The following is a 16,591-nucleotide window of genomic DNA, read 5'->3' as shown; positions in this document are numbered from 1 at the left end:
CTGAGGAGGGCATTGATTTCAGCGTGCTTCCAGCTTTCCGGGAATGTCGCTGTCTTGAAGGAGGTGTTGATGATCTTCCGTAGTTGGGGTGCAATGGATGCGTCAGCTTTGTTGAATATGTGGTGAGGGCAGGGGTCTGACGGGGATCCTGAGTGGATGAAGTTCATGACCTTGCGTGTCTCGTCGTCATTGACATATGACCAGGAGGTCAGGAGGTTGGTGCAGGTGGTGTTTGCGGGGGGTGGAGTCTGCCGTAGTCGGGGCGGTCATGGTGTTGAAGCTGTTGTGGATGTCAGCGATCTTGCGGTGGAAGAAGGTGGCCAGTGAGTCGCACAGGTCTTGTGAGGGCGGGATGTCGTTGGTGATGGCGCTGGGGTTGGAGAGTTCTTACACTATGTTGAAAAGTTCTTTGCTGTCGTGTGCGTTGTTGTCCAGGCGGGCTTTGAAGGAAGATTTCTTGGCTGCTCTGATGAGTTGGTGATGTCTGCGGGTGGCGTCCTTGTGGGTTGCGTGGCGGTCTGGTGTACGATCGTGGAGCCATTTCTTCTCCAGTTTCCGGCATGTACGTTTGGAGGTCTGGAGCTCTTCGGCGAACCAGGTGGCTTTCTTGCTGGTGTGGCTGTTGGAGGGTTTCTTGAGCGGGGCAAGGGTGTTGGTGCAGTCGTCAATCCACTGTCTGAGGTTGTGGGCGTCGGCGTCTGGGTCGGTGGGGTCGGAGGGTGGGTTCAGGGCGAGGGTGGACATCAGTTGATCTTCGGTGACTTTGCTCCAGCAGCGGCGAGGCCTCCATAAGAGGGGGAGAGGGAGGGAGGAGAAGCTGGGAGGCGGGAGCGGGGTGTCCAATGGGAAGCAGGGGGGCAGGGCCGCAGGGACACAGCGGCGGGAGGAGTGGGAATGGCGGGAAAAGGCGGGAAGCAGCCGGTGGGCACCAGCGGAAGAAACCTGAGAAAAAAAGAACAGTGACACAGTTTGGGTGTAGAGAAACAGGCAGCAGGAGCAGAAAGTGAACAACTCAAGTTAGCAGGCACGAAGCAGCTGGCAGCCATGTGGTGGTGTGGCGAGCGACCTGCCCGCGAGCAGGGTCAGAGGTTGCTCCTTCACCACTGCACAGCCTCCATAAGAGGGGGAGAGGGAGGAGCAGCTGGGAGGCGGGAGGGGGTGTCCAATGGGAAGCAGGGGGGTGGGGTTGCAGGGACGCAGCGGCGGGAGGAGTGGGAATGGCAGGAAAAGGCGGGCAGCAGCTGGTGGGTACCGGCGGAAGAAACCTGAGAAAAAAAGAACAGTGACATAGTTTGGGTGTAGAGAAACAGGCAGCAGGAGCAGAAAGTGAACAACACAAGTTAGCAGGCACGAAGCAGCTGGCAGCCGTGTGGTGGCGTGGGGAGCGACCTGCCTGCGAGCATAGTCATAGTTTTATCAAACTTACAGGACGTACAATCTCTAGGAGTCAGGTTCCAATGATAATTAAAATCCCCGAGGACCAGGATTTGTTGGTATCTTGAGCAAAGGTCACTCATAACTTCATAGAATAAGTAGTTGAATAGGTGGGCAGGGGAGGACTGTAGACCAATACCACTATCAGGCAAGAAGAAGTAAGTCCGAGCTTAATCCCCAGGATTTTTGCCCCATCCAAACTCTCCTCTACTATTCTCTCAGTGGCAAATATCCTGCGACTAAGTATCACAACACCCACACCTCTGTTGTTGCCTTGCTGATTGTAATCCAGGCATTATACTCAGGGGGGAGGGAAGCTACTATGTCAGGCCCTGACATGTCATCCAGCCACGTCTCTGAGAGTGCAAGGAGATCTGGCTCTGTCTCCTGCAGCATTGTAAAGATTTCAAGGCTATGCCTAATCAGGGATCTGAGGTGTTTAGCAGGGCAACCTTTAGACCAGGTGGCACCTCTGAACAAATGTCGCTAGTTGTTTGTTCAGAGGCGTGGATTGTCTGAGAATCCCAAATGCCAGTAAGTAAATTGTCTACCTGCAGCCGCTCTCTGACTAAAGCTGGAAGAGAAGGTATATGGGAAATACTTTTCAGATTAATAAGTGCTTCCCTAGAGTAAATTAGTTTTTGACCAGGGCTCCTGGCCCCTGGCCACGGTCGGGCCTGGACGGGCGTAGACGGGCTTGCTTTAGGCGTGCATCGACATGCCAGAGGCGCGCCCGCTGCGCGCGTCTGCTGTGCGTCCGTTGCAGCATTGATTTTATCAGCGCGAGTATGGCCGGAAACTAGACCGCTAACTCCGTCTAGGTGCAAGTGAGCCAATGCTTTCTCCACTCACTCAGCACCAGCTGTGGTGGACCGGAAAGCGGCTCAACGAGAAGGGGTGTGACAGAGCAGCAAGTGAGTGCAAGTAAAAAGCAGTTTAATTAAAACGACTTGCAGCTGAAAGGTAACTTCGCAAATGCACAGATATAAAAGGATAGTTTAATAATTAAAACAATGTTTTCAAAATGAGGTAGTTAAACAATATTATTTTACAAAGTGACTCACGAATGCTGGCATGAGTTAGTGAGCTATGCAAAGATCAGCGCGCATCGAGAACAACCAGCATCTGATCCATTAGCGACATTTACCACTACGAAGGCTCAAAAATAAATGTTTACAATTTACAAAAACCTTTTCTATGCCTAAAAGGCAGCTGACAAACAACATATTGAAATTTGAGAAAAGAGAGCCACCAAAACACACAAGCAAATATCCTTGCTACTTGGAACCCGGTAGACCACATGTTTTTTTCTCAACACATTTAAGTACATATATAACCCCTATCACAGCTTGAAACAGCCAAATCCTGCTACTCTTGCGAGGGCATACACAGATAATTAAAAGAGCTCTTCTAACTTTTCCAGGGATAAAGCAATTTACAGAGGTAAATATCCATAAGTTACAAAACTCTTAAATGCAATACATCGTCCAATCTTAAATTAAAAAATAGATTCAGTAATCTGACCAAAAATAGCAACAACAAATTTATCTCTCAGCTGTTCGACAGGGATATACATGAATACAGAATCGTGGTACACAAATTAGAAAAAAAATGATCTAATTTATTCTCATCTTCAATAAACTCTTCTTAGGCAGTGTAAGTGAAGTCAATTGAATAATACTTTGAACTACAGGTAAAGACTGCAAGGAGCTCTATGCAAAATTACACTCACCTAGTAAAAAGTAAGCACCGCCCTGCATTTCAGAAGAGGGCTCAAACACCTTTGGATGCTATTTACAATACTGTGTTTTATTCATGCACTCAGGTTGTGAACTATTTTTACAAATATATCATGTCCTACTATGCTACGCACTAGTCAAAGTGAAGTGATCCATCAAAAACCACAGATAGACTAACTAAAATTAACACTTGGATGCAGCAAGGTTGGGTTCCTGGAAGGGGATCATTTTTAAAACTGATATTATTATGTTTATTGAAGAAAATTTCCAATTGGCTACTAGTGAATGTCTTACAACCTTGATCATACTCTCAACAAGTTGCAAACATGTGATTATGCTTTTAAAATCTTGGCAATAATTTAGATATTTAAGTTCATCACAACTACATACTGTGCAACAAAGTAGCCTTCCTCTTCTACAGTTCCAATGTGGAACTAACCTGGCCACAACCATATTGGATTGCACTCAGGCTGCTACAACTCCTCCCCAAAAGCCTCAGTAAAAACATAGGGGCATATTTATGAGAGCCTTGCACCATGTTTACACCAGGCAAAGTGGAGCAAGACTTAGACCCCCTGAGTGGCTTTACATGGCCTCATAGAAATGGAGTAAAGTAAAGCAGAGCAAATCTCTTCCTCGCCTTACTTTGCACAAGGGGGACATTCCATGGGAGTTGCAGTGGGTGTTCCCTTGCAACTCCCATGGTTTTTGATGTATTCCCAGATTTACAAGGACTCTTTAACTTGGGAATGCATCAAAATCTTATGCCTCCTGAGGTGAGGAGTAACAACGAGAAATATCAAGTGGACCTGTGTAATGAAATCGATATTCTGTGCTCACAGCTGCCATTTTTACAGCACCATGCCTGCTTGATGTGCCACTCAAAGCCAGTTAGTTATTTTTTAGAAGCTGGGGACTTGTGGTTTAGTTTTGCTCTGGAATGAAAAAGACTACAAGTCCCAGAATTCAAAGTGAGAATACAGGAAGTTGCAGGCAGCCATTTTATGGTCATTCTAAGTAATCCTCATCTCCAAGCAAGATCCCCTGCTATCCTGCTTCTCTGGCTGAGAAACTTGACTACAAGGCACCTCCTTTCAGTGAAGGTGAATTGAGCGTACTAATTCACGGGGTGCTTGATGAGTACCCTCAGCTGCATGGGTGTCTATAGGACCAGCTGAGCAATGCACAACACACCAAAATCAGGAGAGACATTGCTGTGCACTGCAATACAGTGGGCCCTTACCAACGGCGGACCAAAACATCTTGCAAGCGGTGGGAGAACCTGCAATGCTGAGTCCAAATCAAGGCCTAGGACTTAATTGGCCTGTCCTCCCAGCCCCACTTACAGAGGCCCGCCTTAGTCCTCTGTACAGGAGGGTCCTGAGGGAAACCTGGCTGACCCTCGATACTCAGCTGGAAGAGCATGAGCAGTGAAGCGCTGGTAAGCACATTAACTGCATCATTTGTCTGGTAGTATGATGTGAGTGGTAAAAGAGATGTCCCATCATGTGTCTTTTGTCACACTTCACATAATCAAAGTAATTGTTGTAGTACTTATGAGGCCAATACATCATTGGATCACACTGAATGTAGTTTTCTCATTGTACTCTGTGACTTGTTGTGTATTTAACCCTACTGGGGATATGACCCTTACAGTTGCATTTAAATGAATGCATGCACATCATTACAGAATAACCAAGGGCGTTATAACTGTTGTATGCAATGGTGATGGAAGGGCGCAGACTATGTCTAGTGTTGGGATGCTGTATCATGTATGCGTTTTGTGTGCATAATTTTTCTGGGTAAATATTATTTTATGTGCCGTGAAGTAAACGCTGACTTTGTGATATTTGTCTCTCTGAAAATTATTCTAACATGTCCAAGGGGGACGAAATATGCACATTTTCCGAACAGTGGCACATATGTCATTTGCAATGTCTAGATAGCTATACTGACTATGCATATATGTTTACCAGTGTATAGCATACACAAAGCACTCTTGAAATGCTATATGTGGCACTTGCATTGTAGAGTGTCTGATGTTGTCAAGGTGTGCAAAGGCCTTACGCATGGCCTTGTTTGTGAATGTACACCCAGTTTAGCATTTATGTTATGTTGCACAATGCTACACAACAAATGCCATTTGACAGTATGTGTAAGACTGTTGAGACTGCACATTACAGGATGAGTCAAGAGCCACATTTAGGCCTGGCTATTCCCATCCACACTGTGTTCCATCTCCACTTGTAGACTTACATTGGAAGATAACTATGTTTGAATGTCTGGAAACACACATTGCACTAAGGCTGTGCCTGAGAGGTAGTATGTACAAAAGAGTTTACTTACCTAAATTGTGAAAGATGTGAATGTGTGAGTAACTTCTGGACATCACAGTGATAGTGCACATACTTGTGAGTCCAAGAAAAATGTAATTGGTTAGTGAGAACCAAGAAGTGCAAAGTCTGCACTTACTCTATGCACTCACAAGCTTTGTTATGAAGTGTTTACCGACTGCAAAATGTTTACCTTCTATTTCAGTGGACCAGGCTGGCCAAGAACACCCTGGACAGGAACAGCGGCAATGTGGGACATCCTCGACTTGTTGAGGGACATGTCCTCTTGAGTCCTCCAAAGAGGAAAAGGGACAGGATACACCAGGCAGGAGTAGGGTGTCAACCCTGATGGAGTCTACTACAACAGTAACAACTTGGGTGGATGCTGATGACACAGAAGGGGGACAGCAATAGATATGGGACCCCCTTGAAATTTACTTAAGGTCAGGGAAAAAGGGGAAAAGAAACAATCATATAGAGAAATTTCCCTCATGACCTCTATTGATGATAATACAATTTAATTGTGATTGGGGAAAAGAAGGGCCTAAAAAACAATGATGCATCACACAGGAATTTACACTTTTTTTACTTTTTTATTTTTTGTCATTTAACCATTTTATATTTTTCTTAGAAGAATTCAATACATTTCTTTTTCTTATCACAAAAAATAGATTAGACTTTTACTGTTCACTGACTAAATGCATTACAGTGAATCTGCATCATATCAATTGACAACAAACAGTAGTCCCTGGGACAAATTAATGTAGATCACAAAGGATCTGTATCATCACACAATCACATCTACACACATACCAGAATATTCCACATTCATACACCTTTCATAAAAACAGAGAAAAAAAGCAGGATTTTTATCGTATATTGAACATTGGAAGTACAAAGTACATATTGATCTCCTATGGCTAACAAAACAACTGCAAAGGCAGGATAGTAATGTCAGGTCAATGGTCGACGCGTTTCGATGGCGTGGATGCCACCTTCATCAGGATCACAGGTGCATTCAAAAACGACAAAGCCCAGGGAATACCTGAAACAACATATACATAAAAAATACATATTCAATTAATGGCCCAAAATTCCCTATAAAATGGCGGAAGGAAGATATCTTCACAAGTTAGGTGACCACTAGATGCAAGGTAGAAACTTTTTTTTAAAAAAAGAGAAAGGAATATATATAAAGAAGAGAGGGTCCTATTAGAGTGAAGTAGCTATTAACGCTCCACTTTTGAAGCCCATGTATTAAGAATAAGTGAGGGTAGCAATTTATTCAAGGACCTATCTCCAACTAAGAACAACTAATCTCAAAGCAGAATAGAGTACCACCACCATAAAAAACGTAAAACACCACGTGTAACACCAGCATAACAATCCTCTGTGCAGTACCTGAACCCAAATACTACAAAGGAAAACGGGGGGGGGAAGCTTACTTGTATATTTAAGATTTTCTGTTAGAGATGCGTTATCATATACTCGATTGTAGGGATTCATAAAGAATCTGTCAAGAAAGTACAGAGACCTAGTGGTGAGATTCTCTACATCGTCACAAACCGAAGTTTATTGATAAGGGGGTAAGAATGGTCCAATACCTGTATTTAACAATTAGTTTTGCTGCCCGTCCTCATAATTCAACAATTATTAGCAAGGTCACAGCCTCCAAGAGAGTTGGTATCCAAATGTGATTTTCTGAAAGGCCAAGAAGACCAAATGCAGTATCACTTTTCTAATGGCACTAGAAGTGACAAACAAAATCAGAGTTAAAGAATCCAATATTCCGTTGATGGAACACGACTCCTAGGACAATCTCTGGAGAGGTTATGTTTCCTAAAGACACATCAATAGCGTATTTGACAGTCGGTTATCTAACAAGTAATTTTCCTTTAAAAAAAAGCGTGTCCACTTTATAGTACTATTGCCACCATATACTGTGTATGTCTGTACTAATCCGCTGATATAGATAGATATGTACATTTCCACCATAGTGAAAGTATTGACTATTTTCCGATCACTAATTCGGTGGTTATTGCTTTTATGTTCCTCTAAGAAACGATTCTCTAGAAAAGGCGGGATTTGTTCCAAAAGTATTGTCCAAGAATTTAAAAACTAACCTTTTTATCTAAAGTTCAAACAGGGAATCGTCTTCAAGACTAGTTTTTCAACACGAGTCTATATTGCAAAGGTTTCGTCCGATACATCGTCACATCTAAAAACGCCCAAACATCGAAGAATATTGGAGGCGCTGTAGCCGGTTATATACCAAATTGTGTTTAAGAAGGAAATGCGAAGAGATGTGTTGAGTACTAACACCTCTTCGTAAGCAGTGTAAACGCCAAAAGGGCTTACCTCTTTTGTTAAAAATCCCTTCACCATAGAGTAATTCTCGACAAACGGCCGTATGGATACTAGACCAGCAGCAGCGGTGCGGCAATACGCAGTCAAATCGTGAATCTCCGCCAGATATGTTCGGATCTATGTTGTAAGACTTTCACCCGAAAAATCGTCACATCTACAAACGCCCCAACATAGAAGAATGTATTAGAAACGCCGTAGACCGGTCTATTCCGAATTATGTTTATAAAGGAAATTCGAAGAGATGTGACGAAAACGAGCACCTCTTCGTAAGCAGTCTATACGTCTAACGGCTTACCTTTTCTTAGAAGTCCCTTCGTCGTCAGGTAATTCTCGACCAAACGGCCGTTCAGGTAGACCAGCAATAGCGGTGCGGCAGTACGCAATGACGTCGTGAACCTCAAACTAATATGTTAGTAACTAGCCAATCGAGACGACGCAACATATGGGTGGGCGGAGTCTGATAAAAAAATCGAGCGGAAGAAAGAGGACTACCTTACATAGTTGGTCGACACCATTTTGGAACGGGTGTTATGCGATCAATCATTACCGCTTGTCCCTACAAAACTTCATTGTACCATACTGATAAAGGAGGACATTTCTATATTTTTAAGTTAAATAGGAATCGATATAATACAAATCGCACATACATTTAGTAAGAGGAATGCATATGGTAGATAATATCAATGCGGAATGAATACGTAATTCACAATGTAGCGAAAAAAAAGGGGAAAAAAATTAAGAGAAACTCGCATAGTGCACAATTATGTCAATAATTACTCTCAAAAAGGAAAGTTATTATTAAGCGGCACTCATGATACGAGGAAAAGCCAGAAAGTGTTTCAACATAACAAGATCAGAGTGCAAGGCTGTGGAAGATACTGAGAAACAAATGTCTCGTAGAGTGTATCTCTCAAGAGGATCATTATTGACTTAAAAATGAGAGTCATGCAAGAGTAGCGAAAGAACTTACTTACGCCACCCAAATAATTACAGCTAGAAAGAGAATAAGCTTATTCTCTTTCTAGCTGTAATTATTTGGGAGAGAGATACACTCTACGAGACATTTGTTTCTCAGTATCTTCCACAGCCTTGCACTCTGATCTTGTTATGTTGAAACACTTTCTGGCTTTTCCTCGTATCATGAGTGCCGCTTAATAATAACTTTCCTTTTTGAGAGTAATTATTGACATAATTGTGCACTATGCGAGTTTCTCTTAATTTTTATCCCCTTTTTTTTCGCTACATTGTGAATTACGTATTCATTCCGCATTGATATTCTCTACCATATGCATTCCTCTTACGAAATGTATGTGCGATTTGTATTATATCGATTCCTATTTAACTTAAAAATATAGAAATGTCCTCCTTTATCAGTATGGTACAATGAAGTTTTGTAGGGACAAGCGGTAATGATTGATCGCATAACACCCGTTCCAAAATGGTGTCGACCAACTATGTAAGGTAGTCCTCTTTCTTCCGCTCGATTTTTTTATCAGACTCCGCCCACCCATATGTTGCGTCGTCTCGATTGGCTAGTTACTAACATATTAGTTTGAGGTTCACGACTTCATTGCGTACTGCCGCACCGCTATTGCTGGTCTACCTGAACGGCCGTTTGGTCGAGAATTACCTGACGACGAAGGGACTCCTAAGAAAAGGTAAGCCGTTAGACATATAGACTGCTTACGAAGAGGTGCTCGTTTTCGTCACATCTCTTCGAATTTCCTTTATAAACATAATTCGGAATAGACCGGTCTACGGCGTTTCTAATACATTCTTCTATGTTGGGGCGTTTGTAGATGTGACGATTTTTCGGGTGAAAGTCTTACAACATAGATCCGAACATATCTGGCGGAGATTCACGATTTGACTGCGTATTGCCGCACCGCTGCTGCTGGTCTATCCATACGGCCATTTGTCGAGAATTACTCTATGGTGAAGGGATTTTTAACAAAAGAGGTAAGCCCTTTTGGTGTTTACACTGCTTACGAAGAGGTGTTAGTACTCAACACATCTCTTCGCATTTCCTTCTTAAACACAATTTGGTATATAACCGGCTACAGCGCCTCCAATATTCTTCGATGTTTGGGCGTTTTTAGATGTGACGATGTATCGGACGAAACCTTTTAGCAATATAGACTCGTGTTGAAAAACTAGTCTTGAAGACGATTCCCTGTTTGAACTTTAGATAAAAAGGTTAGTTTTTAAATTCTTGGACAATACTTTTGGAACAAATCCCGCCTTTTCTAGAGAATCGTTTCTTAGAGGAACATAAAAGCAATAACCACCGAATTAGTGATCGGAAAATAGTCAATACTTTCACTATGGTGGAAATGTACATATCTATCTATATCAGCGGATTAGTACAGACATACACAGTATATGGTGGCAATAGTACTATAAAGTGGACACGCTTTTTTTTAAAGGAAAATTACTTGTTAGATAACCGACTGTCAAATACGCTATTGATGTGTCTTTAGGAAACAGAACCTCTCCAGAGATTGTCCTAGGAGTCGTGTTCCATCAACGGAATATTGGATTCTTTAACTCTGATTTTGTTTGTCACTTCTAGTGCCATTAGAAAAGTGATACTGCATTTGGTCTTCTTGGCCTTTCAGAAAATCACATTTGGATACCAACTCTCTTGGAGACTGTGACCTTGCTAATAATTGTTGAATTATGAGGATGGGCAGCAAAACTAATTGTTAAATACAGGTATTGGACCATTCTTACCCCCTTATCAATAAACTTCGGTTTGTGACGATGTAGAAATCTCACCACTAGGTCTCTGTACTTTCTTGACAGATTCTTTATGAATCCCTACAATCGAGTATATGATAACGCATCTCTAACAGAAAATCTTAAATATACAAGTAAGCTCCCCCCCCGTTTTCCTTTGTAGCATTTGGGTTCAGGTACTGCACAGAGGATTGTTATGCTGGTGTTACACGTGGTGTTTTACGTTTTTTATGGTGGTGGTACTCTATTCTGCTTTGAGATTAGTTGTTCTTAGTTGGAGATAGGTCCTTGAATAAATTGCTACCCTCACTTATTCTTAATACATGGGCTTCAAAAGTGGAGCGTTAATAGCTACTTCACTCTAATAGGACCCTCTCTTCTTTATATATATTCCTTTCTCTTTTTTTAAAAAAAAGTCTCTACCTTGCATCTAGTGGTCACCTAACTTGTGAAGATATCTTCATTCCGCAATTTTATAGGGAATTTTGGGCCATTAATTGAATATGTATTTTTTATGTATATGTTGTTTCAGGTATTCCCTGGGCTTTGTCGTTTTTGAATACACCTATGGTCCTGATGAAGGTGGCATCCACGCCATCGAAACGCGTCGACCATTTACCTGACATTACTATCCTGCCTTTGCAGTTGTTTTGTTAGCCATAGGAGATCAATATGTACTTTGTACTTCCAATGTTCAATATACGATAAAAATCCTGCTTTTTTTCTCTGTTTTTATGAAAGGTGTATGAATGTGGAATGTTCTGGTATGTGTGTAGATGTGATTGTGTGATGATACAGATCCTTTGTGATCTACATTAATTTGTCCCAGGAACTACTGTTTGTTGTCAATTGATATGATGCAGATTCACTGTAATGCATTTAGTCAGTGAACAGTAAAAGTCTAATCTATTTTTTGTGATAAGAAAAAGAAATGTATTGAATTCTTCTAAGAAAAATATAAAATGGTTAAATGACAAAAAATAAAAAAGTAAAATAAGTGTAAATTCCTTTGTGATGCATCATTGTTTTTTAGGCCCTTCTTTTCCCCAATCACAATTAAATTGTATTATCATCAATAGAGGTCGTGAGGGAAATTTCTCTATATGACACAGAAGGGGGAGACATTGAACAGTACACCTCCGGCCAAGGGGATGAGGAAAGTGACTCTCCCCCTGACCAAAAAGAACTGGACATTGATGAGGTGTCCCCAGGTTAGGCCACATTACCATCTGGGCATGCCACTGATCCATTCCTGACTCTTGAGACCCTCATTACATCAGGACCTCCAGCTGCACCCCCTGCCAGTAGTCCCCCTCCAAGTCCCTGCCTGGAAGAGCTGAGGGATAGCTATTGTCTCTCACACCATACGCCCCCCATGTCAAATCCAAACCCCTCCATGTGTCATCACTCCTGTGACTGCATCCCTAGACGTGATGGTGGCATCTGATGGTGAGCTGAATGTGTCCTCTTAGAATCTACAGGAGATCCTTGATGAACTCTGTAGTCTTCCAGAGGTACTGTCCAGGGACATGGCCACCTTCATTGCCTCTGTTACTTCCTTGACTGCAGCCATATAGCCCCTGTCCGTCGTCCCTTAGTGTTTCCCCTGCTACCTCACATAACCCTCATGTTTGCTGCTCTCGTGGGTTGTCTGGTCCTATACCGGCCAGCCAGGATGAGTCCACAGGAGTTGAGGATCAGAACACTGTGGAGAAGAACAGTGAGGATGAGGATGACCAGTGGCTTGAACTATGTTTGGACTGTGGACTTTTTGTTTTCCCCCTGTACATAGACTAGTTCCCCTGATGCTTCCTGTCATGTTTTATTTATTTTGGCAAGACCCCTCCAAACCCCCTTGCCCACTCCAGCGGGTAGTTTTTTACTCATTCATTTCATGATTGATATATAAATATTTTTTTATCCCAACATCTCTGTCTTGTGTTGTTCATTTCAGACGCTGGATTCAAAGTTTGGAAGTCAACCTTGGTAAATGTTTAGCTATGCTTACTACGTGATACTTTGTTACACAGATGGTCCTACTGTTCTACATGTCTTACTCACAGACATTTATCATCATATATATAGACAATGACTTGAGTAACCAGTTGACTATCACCAATTGTGACGCAACTCAGCATTGACTTGTGAATGATATATGTTTATTTTCATATTTATTGGGGGTATACATATTTCACAGTGATCATGGGGGATCTCTCTTGTGACTTTGTGATTGTGGTGGGGAGGATCTCTGTGAGTAAGCATGTTTACTGTGTTAGTGCTGATGTTTGATTTGGAGTGTTGCAACTGCTTGCACAGCTGGTGGGTGTGCCTGTACAGGGGGCAAGGGTGCCTGTACAGCAGGGGAAAGTGCCTGTACAGGGGGTGAATGTGCCTGGATAGGTGGGGCAGGTGCCTGTACAGGAAATGAGAGTGCCTGTTAAGCTGTTGGAGGTGCCTGTACAAGAAGTGAGGATGCTTGGACAGGTCAGCAAGGGGCCTGTACAGGGAATGAGGGTGCCTGGACAGGGGGCAAGGTTGCCTGGACAGGTGGGGAGGTGCCTGTGCAGGAGGTGAGGGTGCCTGGACAGGTGGTGAGGGTGCCTGGACAGGTGGGAGAGGTACCTGTATAGGGGGTGAGCTTGGCTGTACAGGTCGCAGATGTGACTGGGTTTGGGGGATGTAACTACTACAGGGACATGTGCAGGGGGTAGTGCGTGTGCACATAGACAGATTGCCTGTACAGGTTGGGGTACAGGTGGGTGAGTGGGACGTTGTACAGAAAGGTGTGTTGGGTCCCCTCCATGTGTTGACCGTGAAGGTAGACTCTGGAACAGTTTCAATATGCCCTCCATCTTCTTCATGGCCAAGGCATGATGTCTTGCACTCTCCTCCCTATAAATAGCTATTATTTTGCCTCCTTGCCATGTCTTGACCAGTTTTCTCAATCTTGTCCAAAACACAGGTCTGTCTGTCAGTTGTCTGAGGGATTTGGAACATGTCCTGTAATAAGTCTGAAATGTCAGACAGAGTAGCCTCTATGGATGAATGTCCTGCCTCACATCAGCCTGCTGTTGGAAAAGATCTTCCTCACACTGGCCACCATTCACATCTGCCAGGCTCCTCCGCATGGGATGGCACTCTGATATGACTGTCAGGTCTACTAGTGGGAGGAGGGTGACAGGCTATGGAGAGGAGATTGGTGCCTAGTGGATACCTGCTCCTCACCAGGGGTGTTAAGTCCCTCAAATGCTGGACAGAAGGCCTGGCAGGCACTCCCCTGGGAGGAGTGTGTAGGAGACAAAACACACTGGACGTGAGGGCTATGAGGAGTTGATGGTTGTGTTGGGGTAGCTGAATGTTGTGGCTGGTTAGCTGGGAATCTTTGGAGGTGGCATGGGAGGCACCATGCTGGCCAGAGCTGGTGTGGGTTTAGATGTTTTGCCCAGTGGGCCAACAATGAAGTCCAGGGGGTCAGACTCATCATCCTCTGCAAGCAGCAACAGATTGCCTTCATCCTCCTCTACTTTCTCCTCATCCTCCTCTGTCAGCTGACATAGCTGTTTGGAGGACCGGTGGGTTTTGTCCTCAGATTGCCCGTCGCCATCCAATAGTGGATGGTCTAGCTTCTTCAAGTAACTTGTCATCCTCAGCACCTGTAAGACAAAGGTTGTAACAGGATACGCATGTGCCTTAGTATATTATGTGGTACAACACAATGGTTGTATTTAATGATATTTGCATCGACTGATGTTCCACATGTGACCAGGTTTGTGTACACATGCATGTGACAGCTCACACTGCCGCATTGAGGTATTCAATGCAGATATGCAATGAAAATTCAAACTCACCAGTTTCCATCATAGCTCTGTGTGATATTGAGTTCTCCTCTGATGTCAGCAGCTGAACCTGGCTCCTTTGATGTGCTGCAGAAGATGTGGTCCTCAAACAATAGGTTAGAATCACATAATTTGGTCAAGTGGATAAGTTTGGATTCATACAAAGTTTACTGATGTCACATTGTGCAGTTCAGCCACCAGATGTATATGCTTTGCTTCCTCTACACCCACCTTACCAGACCCACCAACAGCCACACTGCTGGCATCAGTGCAGACCTCATACACATCAATGTTATGATCTTTCAACCCAGTTGTGGCTACTCATCTTTAGAAGACACAATATAAGCAATTTGGGGCCTGATGTTCGACCTGTTTTTGCATGCGTAAACGGGTTTGCAAAAAAATATTCGGCCATGGACATGGCCTATTTAGCGAGTCGCAATGTTTTTGCTACTCGCTAAATAGGTTTTGCGATTTGGTATTTGGAAGGAGCATTTCCTTCCAAATAGCGAGTCTTAAAACATTGTACCAAAGTATTTCGCAACTGCAATTGCGGTCGCAAAACACTCGCAATTACCACCTACTTCAAGTAGATGGTAATGCATTTTGAAATGGGAAGGGGTCCCCATGGACCACTGCCAGCCCTTATAAAATGAAACGAAAAAGTCCCAGACATGGTGGTCTGCTGAGCCCAGCAGGCCACCATCCCTAGGAGAGCTGGCATTCACAATGGGCTCGCAAATTGAGAGAGACTCATTATTATTAATGAGCCTCGCAATTTGCGACCCGATTGGTAATCACAAAACAGTGTAAACACACTGCTGTACATTTCATTTAGCGCCTCGCAATTTGCGACTCGCAATGTGTCGCAAATTGCAAGGCGCTAAATAATAGGGTTGTACATCTGGCCTTTGTTACTTACTGTATTCTCTTAACACACATTTAGATACACCCTTTCATTAGCTAACATTTTAGGAAGTAGCACCATAGCTGACCATATGGAGATGATTGAAAACAGGGATATTAGACACACACCAAATGCTGCAGACATTTCAGCCAATTTTTTGGAGCATGAGCATTTTGTGAGAGCATTATTATATGCACTCAACAGGGTCTACCATCCGCCCAGTGTGTGGTGCCTGACAAGACGCCACACCCGTACGTGGAACAAAGATTGATGTGTGCTGTGCCTTTCTGGCCAATATCACAGGGCCTAAAATTATATGAGTGTATTTAGTTTACATTCTAGTTATTACATGTAATGAACCACATATCCTAGTTCAGTTCACATGTTTGAGACTATTGATGGATTCTATGTAAAATATCTATGGGTTGTGTGATCACAATGTAGTAGATGGGATCCTCTTCTGGCCATAATTATTTACCAGTTTCTGCTGGTGGTATGGGTTGATGTGCCCGATGACATCGCCTCCCGAAAAATGGAGGGACCTCTGCTCTAGTGGGTAAATGTCCTGTGGCTGTATATGGTAATAAAAAGGAGAAGTCACCAAATATTACCAAGAAATGATGAATATGTACAGCTTGTCAAGCGTTTACTCAATGGCATTTTCAAGACAACAGTGATGGTTGCTTGATTAGGCACATTTTATAGTGCCATTTACCAGTGGAAAATGTATTCATCAGCAGTGGTGGGCCACTGTCTGTGAATGAGAAATTGGGATTTACCATTTCCGTCATGAAGGATTCTGGGACTTGTAGTTGTTAGAACCGGCGATCACTAGTTGGCAGAGGTATGCACTTCTGACAAATAGGGACCAACCAACTCTAGTCAGGGAAAGGGGATTACACACTCAGATAACCCCTGCTCACCCCCTTGGTAGCTTGGCAGAGCAGTCAGGCCTATCTCAGAGGCAGTGTGTTAAAAGCATTTATGACCACATACAGTAATAAAGTGAATACACTACAGATGGACACGACACAGAAGTTATTATAAAAATAGTATTTTTATATAAGGCTTAGCACAAGACCAAATAACGACAAAAATATACCACAGTCTTAATAAATACTCTTTGGAAGGAAAAATAATAGTTCAAGTAAGGTTTCTTCTTGGCAAATAGTTCTTTAGCAACAAAATCAAGTATTCTTCTGCAACACAGTTCTTTGGCAACAATGTGACCCCCAC

This window comes from Triturus cristatus, chromosome 4_1 (assembly GCF_964204655.1).
Source record: "Triturus cristatus chromosome 4_1, aTriCri1.1, whole genome shotgun sequence".
NCBI lineage: Eukaryota > Metazoa > Chordata > Amphibia > Caudata > Salamandridae > Triturus > Triturus cristatus.
Note: the sequence above shows the minus strand (reverse complement) of the source record.